The sequence below is a fragment of the Mirounga angustirostris genome, unplaced genomic scaffold (assembly GCF_029215605.1).
Source record: "Mirounga angustirostris isolate CCGP_5_RB_7025 unplaced genomic scaffold, mMirAng1.0.hap1 SCAF_2, whole genome shotgun sequence".
NCBI lineage: Eukaryota > Metazoa > Chordata > Mammalia > Carnivora > Phocidae > Mirounga > Mirounga angustirostris.
The window spans coordinates 172126307-172144716 of NW_026991710.1; the positions used below are offsets into that span (position 1 = coordinate 172126307).

At 44.5% G+C, this 18410-nt stretch overlaps 1 protein-coding gene across 5 annotated transcripts in view; it reads left to right on the forward strand.

Annotated features, from left to right (window-relative positions):
* Positions 1–18410, forward strand: part of FUT10 (fucosyltransferase 10) — a 76746-nt gene that overhangs the window by 16016 nt on the left and 42320 nt on the right. The gene's annotated exons all lie outside the window — the stretch shown is intronic.

The following is an 18410-nucleotide window of genomic DNA, read 5'->3' on the forward strand; positions in this document are numbered from 1 at the left end:
TCGCTCTTTTTTCTGTACCACATTTGAATGTATACTCATGAGTATAATTAAACCTGGATATTTGGATTTGGGAATTGCTTAAGATGTGTGGTTTTTAGCTGGCTGAATTAGAGATTCAGTTCATTAAGGAGGTCTGTTGAGCAAAATAGAATGAAGACACCACACGTTTCTGTCTGAGGGCTCCGCAAATTCTAATTAAGTAGGTCACTCACAACTGCGCCTGGGTCTCTGCCGCAGCAGGATTGAAAAAGAAAAGGCAGGGAAAATGATGCTCGTGTCAAAAGCTGACCTAATTTAGCCAAATGGAAACTTGGAGGATTATGTAACCTCGAAGCTATTGTAAACCAGAATATTTTTGAGTTTTCTTGTTTCCTTTGTAGCCTACTTTCTTTTTCTTCTTCCTAGATATGAGTTATTTACTTAATACGAACACTGTGAATACTGTGTCTGGTTTGAGCCATTTGAGAAATGCAAATCTTCAGCTTCATTAACAATTCTCTGAAATGAAAACAAAGCAGTCACAAGTGAATAAAGTGGTTTTTTTTTAAAACCCAAAGTCCAAGGGTTATGGGAGTCTTCGAAACTGTCACTGTAGTGATTTCTAACACAACTCTGGATTTTTAGACAGTTCTCTTGAAAGATGTCTCTCCGAAGGACGGGTTGGAGTCAGCCTTGACGAGAATGGGCTTAGTTAGAACAGGGGAACTGCTTATGTTTTAGGTGAGCTTCTCAACAGAGGTTTTAGTAAACAGAGGCACGTGGAGATAAAGAAAACAAGGAGGCTCCTGAAATATTTTACCCCCTTAGGAATGTGGGATGAGCACACCTTGATGAAGTCTGGAGGTTATGAAGAGGAAGGACATCAGGTTGGCCCTCCTCAAAGGACAGCTCCAGTCCAGCTCTCTGGGACTGAGTGCTGACTGCTTGCCGGGAGCTCCAGTACCTCCACCCTCGTGGTAGGCTCCATGTTCCCCCTACCGCTTCCTTGAACATGATCTCATTGCCTTCTCAAAACAGCCTCATAGGTGGGCATTCTATCTTTTTTTGATGAAGAAGGAAGTAAAGCACGGCATGAAAAGGCTTGTCTTCGGTTACCTGTGTGGGTGGTAGGAACCAGAACTTTCTCCTCATGGACAAGGCATGAGAAAATATAGTCCAGATTATATTTCCAGCCTCGGAGAAGACATAGAGTAAAGGAATCATTAGAAATGGGTGGTATCATTCCGGAAGACTAATTCAAGAACTGGAGTTACAAGGAAGGTCTTTAGCAGAGGAAGAGAAAAAGTTTCTGTTATAAGCCATCTACAGCTTACCAGTTCCCAGAGCGTTGTAATGAAATACATTTAGAATGAATGATAGCAAACCCATTGGGATTTCACTGCCGTTATCATTGCCCACTCTGCCAGGCACCAAAGAGATACTCTCCATGTATTCTGTTATTTAAAATCATCCTAACACTATGTAGTTGACTGGGTATTATTACCATTTTAGAGATGAGGAAACAGGCTCAGAGAATGTAAGTGACTTGCCCAAGGTCACACAGATGGAAGGTGCCTGATCATGTACCCAAATCGGAATATCTGATTCTAGAACTCAAACTCTGTTTACTAATATTTTACCACACTGTCTACACCAGAGGCTACGAGCCTGCACAACAGATCCATCATCTTTCTCCTTTGGAAATGCTAGTTCATCAGTGAACTCTGTTACCAGCCATCTCTCCATGTTCTGGGTTTTGTGCACAGGTTTATTCTTTTGTTTACTCATTCCCCTTCAGACATTTCATTCGTTCGTTCATTCATTCATTCATTCAAAGCCTGACGATGACCAAGCATGAGTTATGGAATGAGATCAACATGAGTGTGTTTCTCACTGCGCTTTAAAGCCTTATTCAGGGGGCTAATTTTCACCATCCCTAACTGGAAAGTCTGGCAGATCTCCAGCCTTTGTGCTCACTCAGAAGCAATGGACGATTTTATGGTCACTTTACGTTGCAAGTGCAGTTTCAAGCTTAGTAAGTGGCATGTTCAGTCCCAGGTAGAATCCCATCCCGACTCTGAATGTGCCTGGGTAACATTTGTTGTGTTCACCAGCTTGGAGCTCTTTTCATGCCGCAAGCCCACTGCCCCGGGCAAGGGACTTGTATTCTTTCTGCTCTCTACCCTCTGCTTGCTCCCTCTCCCCCCATCACAAGCTGCTTTTGGGAGCTCAGTGGAGGTGCAGTGAGGACAGGGAGGAGAATTAAGGAGATAGGACATTTCTTACTTGGCTGCGTGGCTTCATATCTTCTGAACCAGGCAGATGGTTTGAGCCGGTGTCCTTGAGTGGGTCGGGCAGAGGATGAAGTATACTTTTTCTATTCTGGGGCATTTGCATGCCATTTGGAGTTTGCCTGTTGGACTTTTACAGTTTCCTTTCTCAGGAAGCTGCGTCTCTACTCTGCGTAGTCAGATGGCTTCCCAGCTCCTGGCACCCTGCAGAACACATCCAGCTTCTTTCTGCTGAGGTCTCTTTGTTCCTTGTAGGGCTCTCGTAGGAGGACCCGAGGCTGCCGACTGGCTCCCCACATGTGTCAAGGGAAGTATCACCCACCTCTTGCTTTGGCTAGCTTTGGGATCATGGGCAGGTCACGTCCTCTCACCCTCTAGATTTTCCTAGGGAGATGGGTCAGGAGAGCCCATCCCTGGTCCACAGTCCTCGGGTGCCTCCTCAGGCGTGAGGTAGGCACTAGTCCTCTGTCTCTAAGTTACAAGAACATATTACATATTTCAGAGTTCTCCGGGCAGGCCTGTGGAAGCAGGGGGTTCAGAGCAGGGCACGAGTGCTCGCCATAGAAACACTTCAATAAGTGTCCCCCACAGGCTGTTCTCTCTCATCCTTTGCTGTATTCTTGGCCTTGTTATGGAATCCAAGAATCCTAAAAGAGGTTCTCCTTCATTCCATGCATAAATTCGGTGAGTGGGGACAAGGATGGGTTCTGTCTCACAATTACTTTGTATCTCAGGATGTGTCCTATTGGTTCTATTCAGACATGAAGTTGTACGGGGTTTCTGCAGAGCGGCACCGTTTGCCAGTCCCCTTGCCATGCCCTGGAGAAGCACAGAAAACAGACAAGTTTGGTTTCACATGAGTATATCACAGTTGATGTGCTAACAGCCTTGATGGATTTCCTTATATGGCTATAACCCACTTCATGAGTGACACATCTGTGAACCATGCTCAGGGCTAGAGATTTCTGCTGATCTCATCCATTACATGTTAGTTCTTAGTAACTTTTGTCTCCAGAGGTTGAACTTCTTTTGGGCTCTGTGCATTGAATTAGTAGCTAATTGTTCTTAATAGCTTGCCAGATTAAGACTTATTTGGGAGGGGGCGCCTGCCTTCGGCCCAGGTCATGATCCCAGGGTCCTGGGATCAAGCCCCGCATCGGGCTCCCTGCTCGGCGGGAAGCCTGCTTCTCCCTCTCCCACTCCCCCTGCTTGTGTTCCCTCTCTCGCTGTGTCTCTCTCTGTCAAATAAATAAATAAAATCTTTAAAAAAAAAAAAAGACTTATTTGGGAGATGGGAAGGAGATGGACTTAACTGGACTGTGTGGGCAGTAATGAAGTTGAACATGAAAAGAAGCTCATAATAACTAGGTGATAGATTGTATATTATATTATATACAATATATGTATACATATGTATATGTGTTTATCTGTCCACATATATATATTTTTGCTGTAATCAAACCTCTTATTTTATTTATTTATTTTTAAAAAGATTTTATTTATTTTGAGAGAGAGAGCAACTCACAAGCAGGGGGAGACACAGAGGGAGAGGGAGAGAGAGAATCTCAAGCAGACTCCCCACTGAGCACAGAGCCTGTCATGGGGCTCGATCTCCCAACCCTGAGATCATGCTCTGAGCCAAACCCAAGAGTTGGGCGCTCAACCAACTGAGCACTCAGGCGCCCCAAACCTCTTATTGTATTTTTTAATTTTTTAAAAAGATTTTATTTATTTATTTGCCAGAGAGAGACGGCAGGGGTAGGGGCAGAGGCAGAGGAAGAAGCAGGGAGCCTGATGCGGGTCTCGATCCCAGGACCCTGGGATCATGACCTGAGCCGAAGGTAGACGGTTAACCAACTGAGTCACCCAGGTACCCCAAACCTCTTATTTTAGATAGACATCTTATTTTGACTTACATAACTATTTGTGTGGTACTTTACAGAGGGTGAACCCAGTGGCAGGGCTCTGCTCAGACCCTCAGTGATGTCTCCTCTAGTTAGAATTCCAGGTCCTTACTGTGGCCTCTGAGACTGCGGGCTCTGCCCCGCTGGGTTCTTCAGGCTCACCGTGCTCTCTCCTCTCCACCCTGAGCTGCTCGCAGTCCCTCCTCACACACCGGGGAAGCCTTGCCAGCCTCAGGACCTGTCACTTGCTCTTTCTCTCCCTGGGATGCGCTCTCCTGGCTTGTTCCTTCCCACCAGTCGGGTGTCTGTGAGTGGTCCTTCCTCAGAAAGGCCTCTTTCCTCGCTTCGTTCTGGAGCAGTGCTCCCCTTCCCACACCACTTTATTTTCTCTTCATGGCACCCATCACCCCTGAAGTTGGCTTACTTGTCTGGGGCAAATTATCAGCTGTCTCTCCACGTTGGAATGTAAGTACGGGAAGACCAGGAGCTTTGTTTTGTTCGCTTCTGTCTTCCCACGACCTAGAACAGTGCCTGGCCCCTGGCAGGCTTCAGGGAGCCTTGTTGAATGAATGAGTTAGTGAAACTGGCCTGATCTCCTCATGTAGAGATGGGGAGGAAATGAGAACTTTGGTTTTTTGTTTTGTTTTGTTTAAGATTTATCCATTTAGGGGCGCCTGGGTGGCTCAATTGTTAAGCGTCTGCTTTCGGCTCAGGTCATGGTCTCAGGGTCCTGGGATCAAGCCCCGCATCCAGCTCCCTGCTCAGCAGGAAGCCTACTTCTCCCTCTCCTGCTCCCCCAGCTTGTGTTCCTTCTCTTGCTGTTTCTTTCTCTGTCAAATAAATAAATAAAATCTTAAAAAAAAAAAGATTTATCCATTTATTTTAGAGAGAATGCGCATGTGCATGCAGGAAGGCGGGGAGGGGCAGGGGGAGAGAATCCTCAAGCAGACACCCCACGAGGGCATAGCCCGATGGTGGGGCTCAGTCTCACGTTTCATGAGATCAGGACTTGAGCCGAATCCAAGAGTCCCACTCAACCAACCGAGCCACCCAGGCACCCCAGAGAGCATTGGTATTTTTACCTTCACTGGGTCTTGAGATATTACATAACTTACCCACACTGTGCCTGGCATTCTTTTTTTGAATGTGTTCATTAGACCCTATGATTAACATGCTGTTTTATTTAAATTATGTTTTATCAGTTTTTTTCGTGTCCACGGCTGAACGAAACTTTCTGGTACAAGGCTTATTTCAAAGAAACAGCAGACTCGGTCCTCACTTTCTAGTTCCTAGAAGCAATCACTTTTGGCTGTTTTAGCTATTTTCTTAGAACCATGTTATTTCCTAATTTTGTAATCAGGAGGAAGAACACTCACTCTGGCTGCCTGCAGCTCGGGACACACGGCGTGAATGCCACACGCCTGGTCCCGCACTGCAGCAAGTTAGCGTGGTCACTTGGGGGACAGGCGTGTTGTAACTTTTATCATGTCATTCGGGTATGATTGATTCTTACCTTGACTAGATCAGATCTGGCAGCCAGGGTTAACAGCAAGGGAATAGCAGTCATGAGAACAGAGGCATTCAGTCCTATTAATGCCCAGTGTTCAGGTGTCAAGGTCGTTGGTTGGAAAGTGAAAGTTTCAAACCAGGATCTCCACTCACACTTGGGCTTTTTCAATGGGAGTTGTGACAGTTTGTTTTGTTTTGTTTTTGATCATTCATGTAATATAATGTGTGGGTCATTCTTTCAACTCCTGTCAAATTTGTTTGCATCTCTGGAAAGTTTCCTTTAAGTAATGCTGGAACCGATGGAGAACCAAACCCAAATTCTCTGCCACTTAGATTTCTAAAACTTGAGAGTTTATGACCTTACTTATTTTGCTGTAGATGAGTGGTTTCCAAACACAGCTCACCCTAAGGTCATGGGTGAACAAACAAACAAAACCCTAACTCCGTGGGCTCTACTTTCGACATACTCAGAATCTCTTGTGCTGAAGACTTGTAATCTGCAAGGTATGTTGTCAGATTGGCTTAAGAGGCGTTTTATAGGGCTTTGGGAAGGTGTGGGAAGAGTTGGCCGGAGATTTGGAAACAAAAGAAAACAGATTTTTAAGAAAGAAAATGTAATGATAACACACTGGTTTGGCTCAGCAGTAAATAATATTTATACCTGCAATAATGAAAGCATGGATATATACATAATCAAAAATGGATGAGGAGGGCGCCTGGGTGGCTCAGTTGGTTGAGCGACTGCCCTCGGCTCAGGTCATGATCCTGGAGTCCCGGGATCGAGTCCCGCATCGGGCTCCCTGCTCGGCAGGGAGTCTGCTTCTCCCTCTCCTGCTTCCCCCTCTTGTGCTCTCTCTCTCTCACTCTCTCTCTCAAATAAATAAATAAAATCTTAAAAAAACAAAAAAACAAAAAATGGATGAGGAGTCAGAAGGGAGGTGAGTGAGGGGATGGGTTAAGTAGGTGATGGGGTTGAAGGAGCGCACTTGTGATGAGCACCGTGTGATGTATGAAGTGTTGAATCACTATATTGTACACCTGAAACTAACATAACACTGTATGTTAACTAACTGGAATTTGAATAAAAACTTTATAAAAAAAGAAAAAAGATGGAAGAGGAGGGAAGACAAATATGTGGGGGAAGGGTGATCTAGGTGAGTTCAATTTACATCTTCCATAGCAGGAAGATAGTAGGTATTCTCTAAAACTGAAAAATCAAGAAATAGCATGTTAAGCATGTTATTTGGCTGTTTTTGAAGTGTGAATAGAGAAGAAACACCTGAAAGAATAGGAGTGGTGACTTCTGGCATGTGGCAAGGGGGTATGGGTGTGGGGCAGGACACCTCTATCTGGTGTTAATGGCCTGATAAAAGGCCTGTCTCACTTTTAAAGCTATATGCAGGTATTAATTTGGTATAAATAAAAATTTAAATAACAAAGATATCTTGTCTCAGGAGAGAGTTAAGTGCAAGGACAGTAAGAACAGTTATTAATAAATTATCCAATTCCTAGACTTTTTGCTTTATTGGGATGCCTTTGGGAAGAGTGTTAATTATGTAAAGACATTAATATTTCTTCTAGCTAATGTATTCATTTCCTTCCATGAAAAAATTACATATTAATATTACTTGATTTTCATCCTTTCCACATAGAAGGATAAATCAACTGAATTTTGCTAGATTTCGTTTGGTGTAAGGACAGAGGCTTTAGTGAGCCTCATAATGTTTAGTTTTGAGGGTTGTTCAGGCAGGACGGGAATCCTCTTGGCCTTGTTTCTGACCTAGCCTCCCTCTTCTTTTTTAACCCTCTCTGTTCTTTTTTTTTATTTATTTATTTGAGAGAGAGAATGAGAGACAGAGAGCAGGAGAGGGAGGAGGGTCAGAGGGAGAAGCAGACTCCCCGCTGAGCAGGGAGCCCAATGTGGGACTCGATCCCGGGACTCCAGGATCATGACCTGAGCCGAAGGCAGTCGCTTAATCAACTGAGCCACCCAGGCGCCCCCCCTCTCTGTTCTTTTGGTAGCGTTTGGTTATATAGAGACTAAAGAAAGAGCAAAAGGGCTGAAAATCTGAAAGCATTTCCCAGACTAACCTTACAAATCTGGAAGGAAGCACAGAAGTAAAGAGGGCCAGAGCCCAGCACTTTCCTTCTGGCAGACATGAGGATGCAGTGGACAGATCTCATGACTGCAGCTTCAGCAATTTGGGCTGACGGATGGGTTGGCCCCGATCCAGTTCTGGGCAGATTCTCTGACACCGGGAAACCCTCCGAGACAAGCTGGCAGCTCCCGTCTGCAAAACAGCCAACCAGTGCTCATAGGCACCCCAAATAAAACCATGCAGCTTTCACTGATGTGTGCTCTTTGCTCTTAAAAATTAAAAAGCAGGGGCGCCTGGGTGGCTCAGTTGGTTAAGCAACTGCCTTCAGCTCAGGTCATGATCCTGGAGTCCCGGAATCGAGTCCCGCATCGGGCTCCCTGCTCGGCGGGGAGTCTGCTTCTCCCTCTGACCCTCCTCCCTCTCATGCTCTCTCTCTCTTATTCTTTCTCTCAAATAAATAAATAAAATCTTTAAAAAAATAAAAATTAACAAACAAACAAACAAACAAAACAAACTGAAGAGAGTACGGCAGACCCTTTGTTTTCACTGATTTTACACGCACATTTTGGTCCACCCCATCTAGAGCATTCTAAGGTGTAGATTGAGTGTCCTGGCCTTGGAGAGAGGAGGTGCTAGGGAGCGTCCCATGCCTGAGGGACAAGAACCGCCAGCGTCCATCTCTCAGCTGGCTTCGTGTTGCATATGCTGGAGATCTCTTGAAATATTAAAAATTTTTGTATTCGTGAAAAAGTAACCTCTCTGAAGGAAGTAAACTGCCAGTGCTGATAAGGAAAGTGAAGACAAGGCAGTGTTTTAAGAAACCGTGGTTATTGGGCAGCAGATAGCTATCTAGGTAGATCAAAGAGTAGAGCACTAGACTAATTTACAGTTTGGATCTGTGTGAAATGGTCCACCTGATGCCATGTTTTGAGGACATTGTATGCTACCATATGTGTGGTTTGGGAGAATTTGAGAATGTCTCAGGATGTATGCCCTGCTGGTGTCAGGGTCTGCTCCTCATTCATTTATATAAGAAACATCTTTTTTTTAATTATTATTTTTTAAGATTTTATTTTTATTTATTTGAGAGAGAGCGAGAGTGAGAGAACACGAGCAGGAGGAGGGGCAGAGGGAGAAGCAGATTCCCTGCTGAGCAAGGAGCAATGTGGGGCTTCATTCCAGGATCCTGGGATCATGACTTGAGCTGAAGGCTCTGATCTGGCTGAGCCACCCAGGCGCCGCATTTAAGAAACCTTTATTATATGCATAGCCCTCTGCGGGGTGCTGGGGTTATAGTGGTAAACACAGCAGGCTCTGCCCGTGGAGCTTATGAAATATGTAAATAGGATGCTACCAGCTAGGGATGAGCATTTTGGCTTTAGACAGAGTAACTGGGGAGGTCTCTATGAGGACATGACATTTGAGCCTGAGAACTGAAACATGGGAGGAGACAAACCTGTGTACAAAGTGGAGGGAATTAATTTCAGGTCGAGGGAGCAGCTGATGCATAGGAGAGCGGGAAGCAGTCTGATGGGAGGGAGGGTCAGAAAGAAGGTTGCTGTGGCAGAAGCACCAGGGGTGCGAAGGGGGAGCATAGGAGATGAGATTTGAGGGGCAGACACACTCCTGTGATAAAGAGCTCCAATAGACTGAGTTAAAGGTCTGGATATAGTCTAAGTGCAATGGGAAAATGCCAGAAGGTTTTAAGCAGAATTGCTATGATCTGATTTTGGTTTTCTTCTCTTCTGATTGATGTTTTAAAAAGATCCCTGATGGCTTCTCCATGGAGAATGGATTGGACAGTGAAGGTGGAAGCGAGGCACAGTTTCCATTAAAGAAGTGAAAATCATGGTGCTCTGGATTAGGGTGGGAGGTAGTGGAGAAAGAAATGGGTAGATTTGAGATGTGCTTTGGAGATAGAATGGATGTCTTGATGTCTTAGCGGTATCTATTTTTATATACACAGGTGTCCAAAGAGAAAAATTAACTGTGCTTTTTCATTTAACTCGTTGGCCTTTCAGACACTTAGTTCAACCTCACGTTATCAACTTACCACAACCATGATGCATAAACAGCATAAATGCAGCTATTCATTTCCTTCCTGATGGGTAAAAACAATATGTCGTAAATCATTGATCACTAAATATTTTGCTTCCACGGACACATAAATATTTAACCCTCAAGGTTATTGACATGTTCATATTTTACTTTCCTGAGTACAGACATCTAAATTTGATATCCTGATCATTGGTAACTATACTTTTTTTAGTCGCACGCGAAGAGCCGTGTTTAACCCGTAGTCCTATAATTCACTGCCAAATACATTGACATTTGTTTACTGATGAAGCCTTTGGCATTTAGTCAGAAAATCTAGCAGAAAAACATCCATTTTATATGGATCATTCCACACTCTTCCCCCTCCCCGACCCCACGCCCCCCACGAGTCTTTTGAATCACCTGGAAACGTTAAAAGAAAAATACAGCATTTTGTTTCTCATCCTAGACCAAATCAACATCTCTGGAAATGAGGTCCAGGAATCTGTGTTCCTTATCAAACTTCCCAAGAAGTAGCGATGTAGCTAGTCTTGGGGGTGGGGGTGGGGGTATTGGGAACAGCTCTGAGATGGTCTCTTAGGTGGCTTCCACCACTAATGTTTTATGACTTAATATAAAATCTCTAAATTCTATCATGAGAATTTATAGCTGTATCTTTGGTTTTATATCCTGTTGTTTCTTATGTATGCCTATGATTTATTTCATGCTTTGGTCTTTGGTAACAGAATATCCAATTATAACATTATGCCTTCGGGAAAATAAAATCCTCTTTAAGACATCTGCCTTGTGACAGTTTCCAAGAATGTCTCATGTCGAAATTGGAAAACTGTTCATAATTGGACATGTGAATTTGGATGATTCTTTCACAGGCATTATGCAATTACTGTATTCTTTCGGCCACATGGACACCATTTGGTCTTTTAGGAGCACTTCATTGTTGGACTAATAATAGAGCATCTGGTGATGTCTGAAAGTGTCAGAACCAGGGGCCTCTGCTTAGAATAAGATTCTTATGACTTAGCTGATGCTGAGCAAAAGCTTGGATCCAGGAGGGATGAGACAGAGATTCTTTCTGTACTGTCTCCACTCAGTAGCATGCAGACCCCGAATACACATTCCCTGGGGGAGAATTGTACATGCGGTCCTAAAACTGTGCAGCTCTGTAGGCCGAGAAGCTTCAGGGTTACTTGAGCCCGCTCTCTGCTGCAGTGCACATGTTAAAACAGTCCCAGTAGATTCCCTTTTGGTCAGTGACTGTAAAGCTCCTGGCTTTCCAGACCTTGATACCTGATTGGCTAGGGTGGCCCATCTTCTCTTTATTCTCAAGGCAACGAAGCGCTAGTTTTTACTTTCATACGTGACATCAAGCAGTCTGGAAGCTTGCTAGCTCAGTCGTCCTGCGGTTTGAAGCGAAGGCAAATGTTCACGCTCTCATTTCCCAAGTGGCCTATTTTCAACCTCTGGATTCAGCTTTCCAGATATTCCCTGGTTTGGGTCACCAGTATATGGAGAGGAATTGAAAGCATAGAGGTGAAATGAGCAGTTTTGCTGTTCATGGCAACCACTTTTCTTCTGCTTTGGCCCATCCTGTCACTGTGTCCCCCCTCGGCCCGTGCTCTGTCTTCATATAGACATTGGGCCACAGGACACCATGCTGCTCAAACAGGTGGGAGATTTTGTCAGTCACAGCGAATGAAATGGTGGTTGGTAACAGTGGTGGTGATGCAGGGGGTGGTGAGTTTTGGCACATGGGGAAGATTTGCTCAGCTTAAATATGAACTGGGTTATTTCTTTTCATTTTAGTTAAGGTCAAGTGTCTCTCCTCCTTGCTGCTTATACTCATCGCTCCTCTTCCTTATTTACTAGCCAAGATTTTTGTTGCTGTCCCCTCCTCCTCCTCAGTTGCTTGGTGCATTTCCGTCATGAGTTAGAGAAAGTACATATCCACTCTGTAACACCCATGATGCTCTATTTTATATCACATTATTTCTTGGAAGAAAGAAGCTGAAGGTCGTTTTATATTAGCCAGACTATTCTGAAATACTCAGACCGAGAGAAAGAACTTCTCTCGTCATGCACAAAGGCAGGTCTCATTGTATACATTTCCATTCTTTGCAGAAGTAACGGTGGCCTGTTTTGGGCGGGGAGAGCCACACCATAACCAAACTATATACCCCCACATTGCTTGAGAAACTCTGTGGTGTAATGGAAAGAACTGGGTTCGGACAGTCAGTTGGAGCAGGGCTGACTTGTTACATGTGTGACGTTAGCACCGTTTCTGAACCTTATTAAGTTTCTTCTCTCATTTATAATATGAGGATAATTCCAATTTCTGTAGTGTGTTTGAGAAGTTTCGAGATAATTCATGTAAAGTGCAAAACATTGCCAGGGGCATGGTCGATGCTTAATAAGAAATGACAGAGAGTTATTAATACTGAGAGTTAGCATAATGATTATGTTTATAATATTCCTTTATTATCATTTTAATGTCCATGGGATCTGTGGTGATGTTCCCCGTTTTCATTTCTGATAAATAATTTGTGTATTCTCTCTCTGCTTGTCTTAGCCTAGCTAGAAGCTTATTGATTTTACTGATCTTTTCAAAGAACCAGTTTTGGTTCCATTGATTTTCCTCTGTTGATTTCTTATTTTCAAGTTCATTGATTTCTGCTCTAATTTTTATTATTTCTTTGCTTCTGCTTATTATGGATTTAATTTGCTTTTCTTTTTGTAGTTTCCTAAAGTGGAGACTTTTGTTATTGATTTTAGATCTTTCTTCTTTTCGAATATGTGCATTCTATGCTATGAATTTACCTCTAAGGGGTGCCTGAGGGGCTCAGATGGTTAAGCATCTGATTCTTGGTTTCAACTCAGGTCATGATCTCAGGGGCCTGGGATAGAGCTTTGTGTCAGGCTCTGCGCTCAGTGGGGAGTCTGCTTGTCCCTCTTCCTCTGTCTCTGCCCCTCCCCCTGCTCATGCTCATTGTCTCTCTCTCTCTCTCTCTCTCTCTCTCTTAAATAAATAAATAAATAAATAAATAAATAAATAAATAAATAAAATCTTTTAAAAAATGTACTTCTAAGCACTGCTTTCTCTGTATCCCACAAGTTTGGTAAGTTGCATTTTCATTTTCATGTAGTCAAAAAATTTTTACATTACTCTTGAGGTTTTTCTTTGACTGATGTGTTACTAGAAGTGTGATGTTTAACCTGCACATATTTGGAGATTTTCCCATTATCTTTCTGTTCTTGATTTCTAGTTTCATTCCAATGTGGTCTGAGAGTAGACACTGTATGATTTCTATTTTTTAAAAATTTTAAGGTGTGTTTTATGGCCAGAGTATAGTCTATCTTGATGAATGTTGCATGTAAACTTGAGAGAATTGTGTATTCTGCTGGTGTTGGATACAGTAGAGCTTAGATGTCAATTATATTCAGTCGGTGGATGGTGTTGTTTGGTTCAAGTATGTCTGCTGATTTTCCACCTGCCAGATCTGTCCATTTCCAATAGAAGGGTGTTGAAGTCTCCAACTGTAATAATGAATTCACCGTTTCCTCCTTGCTGTTCTATTGATTTTTGCCTCATGTAGTTTGACAGTCTCTTGTTAAGTGTATACACGTTTAGGATTGCTATCATGTTTATATTCAGATGAGCGAATGTAAAGTTCAGGAGCAATGATAATAAGATTATAATAGATTTCAAAGTAGACTGGGGCGCCCCCCGGGACCAGACCACATGTCACAGGTGCTCAGTCAGTTAAACATCCGACTCTTGATCTCCGCTCAAATCTTGCTCTCAGGGTCGTGAGTTCAAGCCCCGGGTTGGGCTCCACGCTGAGCATAGGGCCTACTTAAAAACATTAAATAGAAAATAAAAATAAATAAAAATAAAAGTAGGCTAACAGAGATGGTTTGGGGCAAAGAAGTTTTCTTTCCTTTTGAGTAGGTTACTATCTTCCTTGCTGGTCCAAGGCCTCCATCCCCTTTGGTGGAAGGTTGGACTGCTACAGAAGAAAAGTTTGACATTCGTATGTAACTTTGATGTTCAGCTTTTCTTATTTCTTGTTATTGTCTTTCCTTTCTAAAGTCAGACTGCTCTCTTGTGGGGATTTTCTACATGTCTTTAGTTCCCACTTTAACATAATGGAAGCCAAGACTAGAGTACTCAGCTCAGAGACTTCTCCTCTTGAGAAGGTACCCCTTCCAGTCATGACTGCTTGGACACAAGCCTTGCGCCTCCATGGTAGAAGGAAGGGGAGAAAGCCTCGTGCTTTCTAGCCCTCGGTGTTGTGGGGCACAAACAAAGAGGGAGAAGTAAAGGAAGGTAGATACCAACATTTTGTATTTGCCCATGCCAACCCCAAACCCTGCCTTCGGGTCACATTTTGAAGTGGAGACATTAGAAATACCTTGATATGGGGCGCCTGGGTGGCTCAGTCAGTTGAGCGTCTGCCTTCGGCTCAGGTCATGATCCCAGGGTCCTGGGATCAAGCCCCGGGTCAGGTTCTCTGTTCAGCGGGGAGTCTGCTTCTCCCTCTCCCTCTGCTGCTCTACCTGCTTGTGCTCTTTCTCTCTCTCTCTGTCACATAAATGAGTACAATCTTAAAAAAAAAGAAATACCTTGGTAAGTTGAGGAAAACACAAAGACAGGAGGGTCCTGAGCTAAAACGTAGGGTCCAGCATAGTTAAGTGGTCAGCCTGGTGTAGCCAGGCAGGGGCTTCTGGTCTGTTCTCCAAAGCTTGTGTGTTCTTGTGTTGGAAGTCTGCGGAGTGTGAAGGTGCAGAATGTCCACTGGCCAAGGCGAGCACCTGGCCACGTTGTGGCAGAGCGTGCACACAGACTTACCTACAGGTGATTGTACACTTCGCCCTGGACAGCCCTGCGGTGCCAGCCTCCTCTGCAGTGCCAGCCTCCTCTGCAGTTAGTGCTCTCTGCCTCTCTCTCTCTCTAAGATTTTATTTATTTATTTTGAGAGAGAGCAAAAGTGAGAGAGATCACAGAGGCAGAGGGAGAAACAAACTCCCCGCTGAACAGAGAACCTGACCCGGGGCTTGATCCCAGGACCCTGGGATCATGACCTGAGCCGAAGGCAGACGCTCAACCGACTGAGCCACCCAGGCGCCCCTGCCCTCTGCCTCTTAAAAGTGACCCAATTGTACCAGAAACAATGTGGGTGTCCTGAGAGAGGCATACGCCTGTGAGCAGTGAGTGGGGCTGAGCCTTCAGCGGAGCACCCCAAGCCCTGGTGGGACCCCCCGGGACCAGAACACATGTCACAGGTGCCAGCCTCAGTGGCAGAAGCTGCACCTCGGAGGTCAGAGAAATGGGAGGACACCACACAATCCCAGAGCATCTTCTCCAGTGCCACACAGGGTGTGGAAAAGAGGTAGAGAGGGAGGTAGAAGCTGAGAAACCAGACAGCCATTTTTACCTGGAGAGAATGAATAGCACGACTGTTGGGAGGTTTTGCATTAGATTGCGTTGTATCTCTTGTTTTGTATTCATGCCCAGAGGATGCGGGTTTACAGCATTGGATTAGTTACACAGAAGATGCATTTCCTTTCCTCTCTGACACATCTGAATTGCACTTATGTGAGCAAATTTTGCAACCCAGTCACTGAACAGTTACGTTTTTCTGCAGCTTCTTCGCATCTTTGCTGGGCTTTGTTTTCGAAGGTCTCTCAAGCTGCTAAGACAAAATCCCTGTAAGCCTCATAGGTAGTGGTCAAAACTTTTCTAAGAATATTTAGCACCAACATGGAATAGACACAGCCCCCCCTTTTCACTGTGTCATGTATTCCTACTCATTCAGGCCTGGCCACAGAAGTAGGCAATACTTATTGGAGTTCACCTTATATCTGCAATCCCTTTAAGTGATCTTCAGGGATCTATTGTAGTATTTATAATTGGGAAATGCTTATAGGTAGTTTATTTTTTTTTAACTTTTAAATTGAGGTATGACATTCATAAATTTCACCAATCTTAAGCCATTGTTTTTGTTTTTTTGTTTTTTGTTTTGTTTTGTTTTGAGAGAGAGAGAAAGAGCAAGCAAGCAGGGCGAGGGGCAGAGGGGGAAGGAAAGAGAGAATCTCAAGCAGGCTCCAGGCCCAGCGCAGAGCCCAATGCGGGGTTCAATGTCACGACCCTGAGATCATGACCTGAGCCAAAATCAAGAGTCGGACACTTAAGTGACTGAGCCACCCAGGCGCCCTATCTTAAGCCATAGTTTTAAGATTATTGATTATCTTTACGAATCGGTAAATTTCTATGTGGTGTTTTTTAAACGACTTCCTTCTGTCTTGGACAACAGGGTGACTTAGGGGAGGCTCTGCCACTCCCTGACCTGTTCATTTGCTTATAGGAAGCTAGAATATGAAGGATTAATTCAGAACTCACAGAGTTGCGCTTAATTTCATAAAATCCGAAAAAGTGAATTTTATGGGCTGTCTAAAATGTTTCATCCGGTGAGAGGAAGCCCATCTGAACTCGGGCTCCAGATCCTTCTGCTGCCCATGATCCCACTTTCCCTTTCTTTCTTGCCAACCTCAACCAACCTGAGCTCCCCTGAGCGGAGGGTCCACGTTATCAGTTTCCCCTGGAGAGACAAAGGTCATGTTAGCAAATCTGTGTAGACAGTAAACAGTCCCCTTACTCACCTCATCACCTTTTATCATTTCCCTTTTGTGACAAATCCTCCCAGAACCATGTCATGGCCATCTCCGGGTTCTCCCTCTGCCCCTCCCGCACTTCTCAGCTCCCCGCTCCATTATTGGTGACATCCCTGCTGCCAAATCCTTCATGTTGCTAAATAAGATGAAGGCATTTTCTGGTCCTTGTCCTGTTTGACTTCTCGGCAACACTGGACATCATTAACGCGGACTTCCTTCCCTACATGTCCTCTCCTCTTTGCTTCTCCAGTTCAGCACTTCTGGGTTTCTCCTCTGTCTGTCTGCTCTTGCGAGGGCGCCCTTCTCTGGCTGCCCATTAAATGTTGGAATTCACCAATTGGATCTGCTGCCTTCTCTGATTCTCCCTCTAGATTCTGTCCCTGGGCCAGGGGTTTACAATCCCATCAGTCTAAATGCCTACTTCTTATAACAACATGTGACCTAAAACAAAAACATATACTGCCCTATCTGTAATATACAGGAAAATCATTTCTGTTTGGTGGGCATCTCAATATATGTGTGCGTGCCTGGTCATACAGAAGGCTGAATGAAGTCGGTACACGCTTGTGCCTCTGTGTCGAATCCGTGATTGTGAATGTGGTTATTCTGTATGTAGCATCTGCTGTGTAGACCGACGAAGGAGTGTTGACCTGGTGCTCAGTTACCGTGAGCAGTGATGCGATTTTTCTAAAATGGGGAGTAGCTCTGGGTAAATACTGAGGAGCAGTCCACTCTTCCCTTAATTTATATGCTTCTTACATGCCTGGAAAATTCAATGTAAATTGAAACGAGGCAGGAAATACAGGCCTTGGTGTTTATGCAGAAGATGAAGAGAATTAAAAACAGGGTTTTCACTTGCATGACATGTGGGACATGAGACGTTTCTTCTCCGTGAACTGTGCTGTGCTTTTCAAGGAGTCTCGCATTTTGGGGTCCCCTCCCATCGAGTGGCAATAGCACTCCCAAATCACTGTGGGACACCTGTCCTCATCTCCCCACCTTGGAAAATTCCAGAAATCCCCCTGGGGTTCCTCCTCAGTAGTTGAGAACAACCGCCCTCGGGAGTCTCCTCCTTGACCGGCTCTGCAGCCCCTAAGCAGAAAGCACCCACACTTATGTCTTTACTCCCGACCTCTCTTCTGACCTTCTATTGATATCTAAATAACCTGCCGTCTGCTTGGTATCCATTTTATGGGTCCCAAAGTCACCTCCAAACTCAGAGAACGGCTGCAGTGTCTATCTGTTTATGCAGGTCGGGAAACTAGGTCTCCCTTGGAGACTTCCTCCCCCCTTACCCTCCATGGGTATCCGACTCATCATAAAATTCTTTTGGTTTTATTTCCTAAATACTGAAGATATTTTCTAATTTTTTTTTTTTTTAATCTCTCCACTCTCCCAGGCTCTACCTTAACATTTTACTCCAAGCTGCCATAACCACTTATTTGGCCCCCACAGTGGCCTCTGGCTCATCCAGCTGCTTCCAGTCAGCCTCTTCTCTGCTCCCTCTGGCTACAGTGATTGCCCGTGGTCCCCTGTATTACCATGCTCCCTCCTACCAAACACATGCTGCCTCCCTTCTGGAATGTTCCTCCTCCTTCTTCCTTCTGTTTATTCCAGCCATCCTTCAGTCCCAGCCATGTCACTACCTCCAGAAAGTCGTCCTTGACCTCTCTGACAAGGTCAAGTCCCTTACTTCAGGCAACTCACTGCATTTCATAACCCATGTTTGAGTCTGGCATTGCTTTTACTTCTGTGAGGAGTTGATTAATGTCCGCCTTTTTCACTGTAAGCTCCGTGAGAGCAGGGGCATTTTCTGATTTTGCTCACCACCATGTCTCCAATACCTACCACAGTGCCCCGCACGCAGTAGGCCCTCAATAAACGTTGAGCGTTCCTGAAACCTG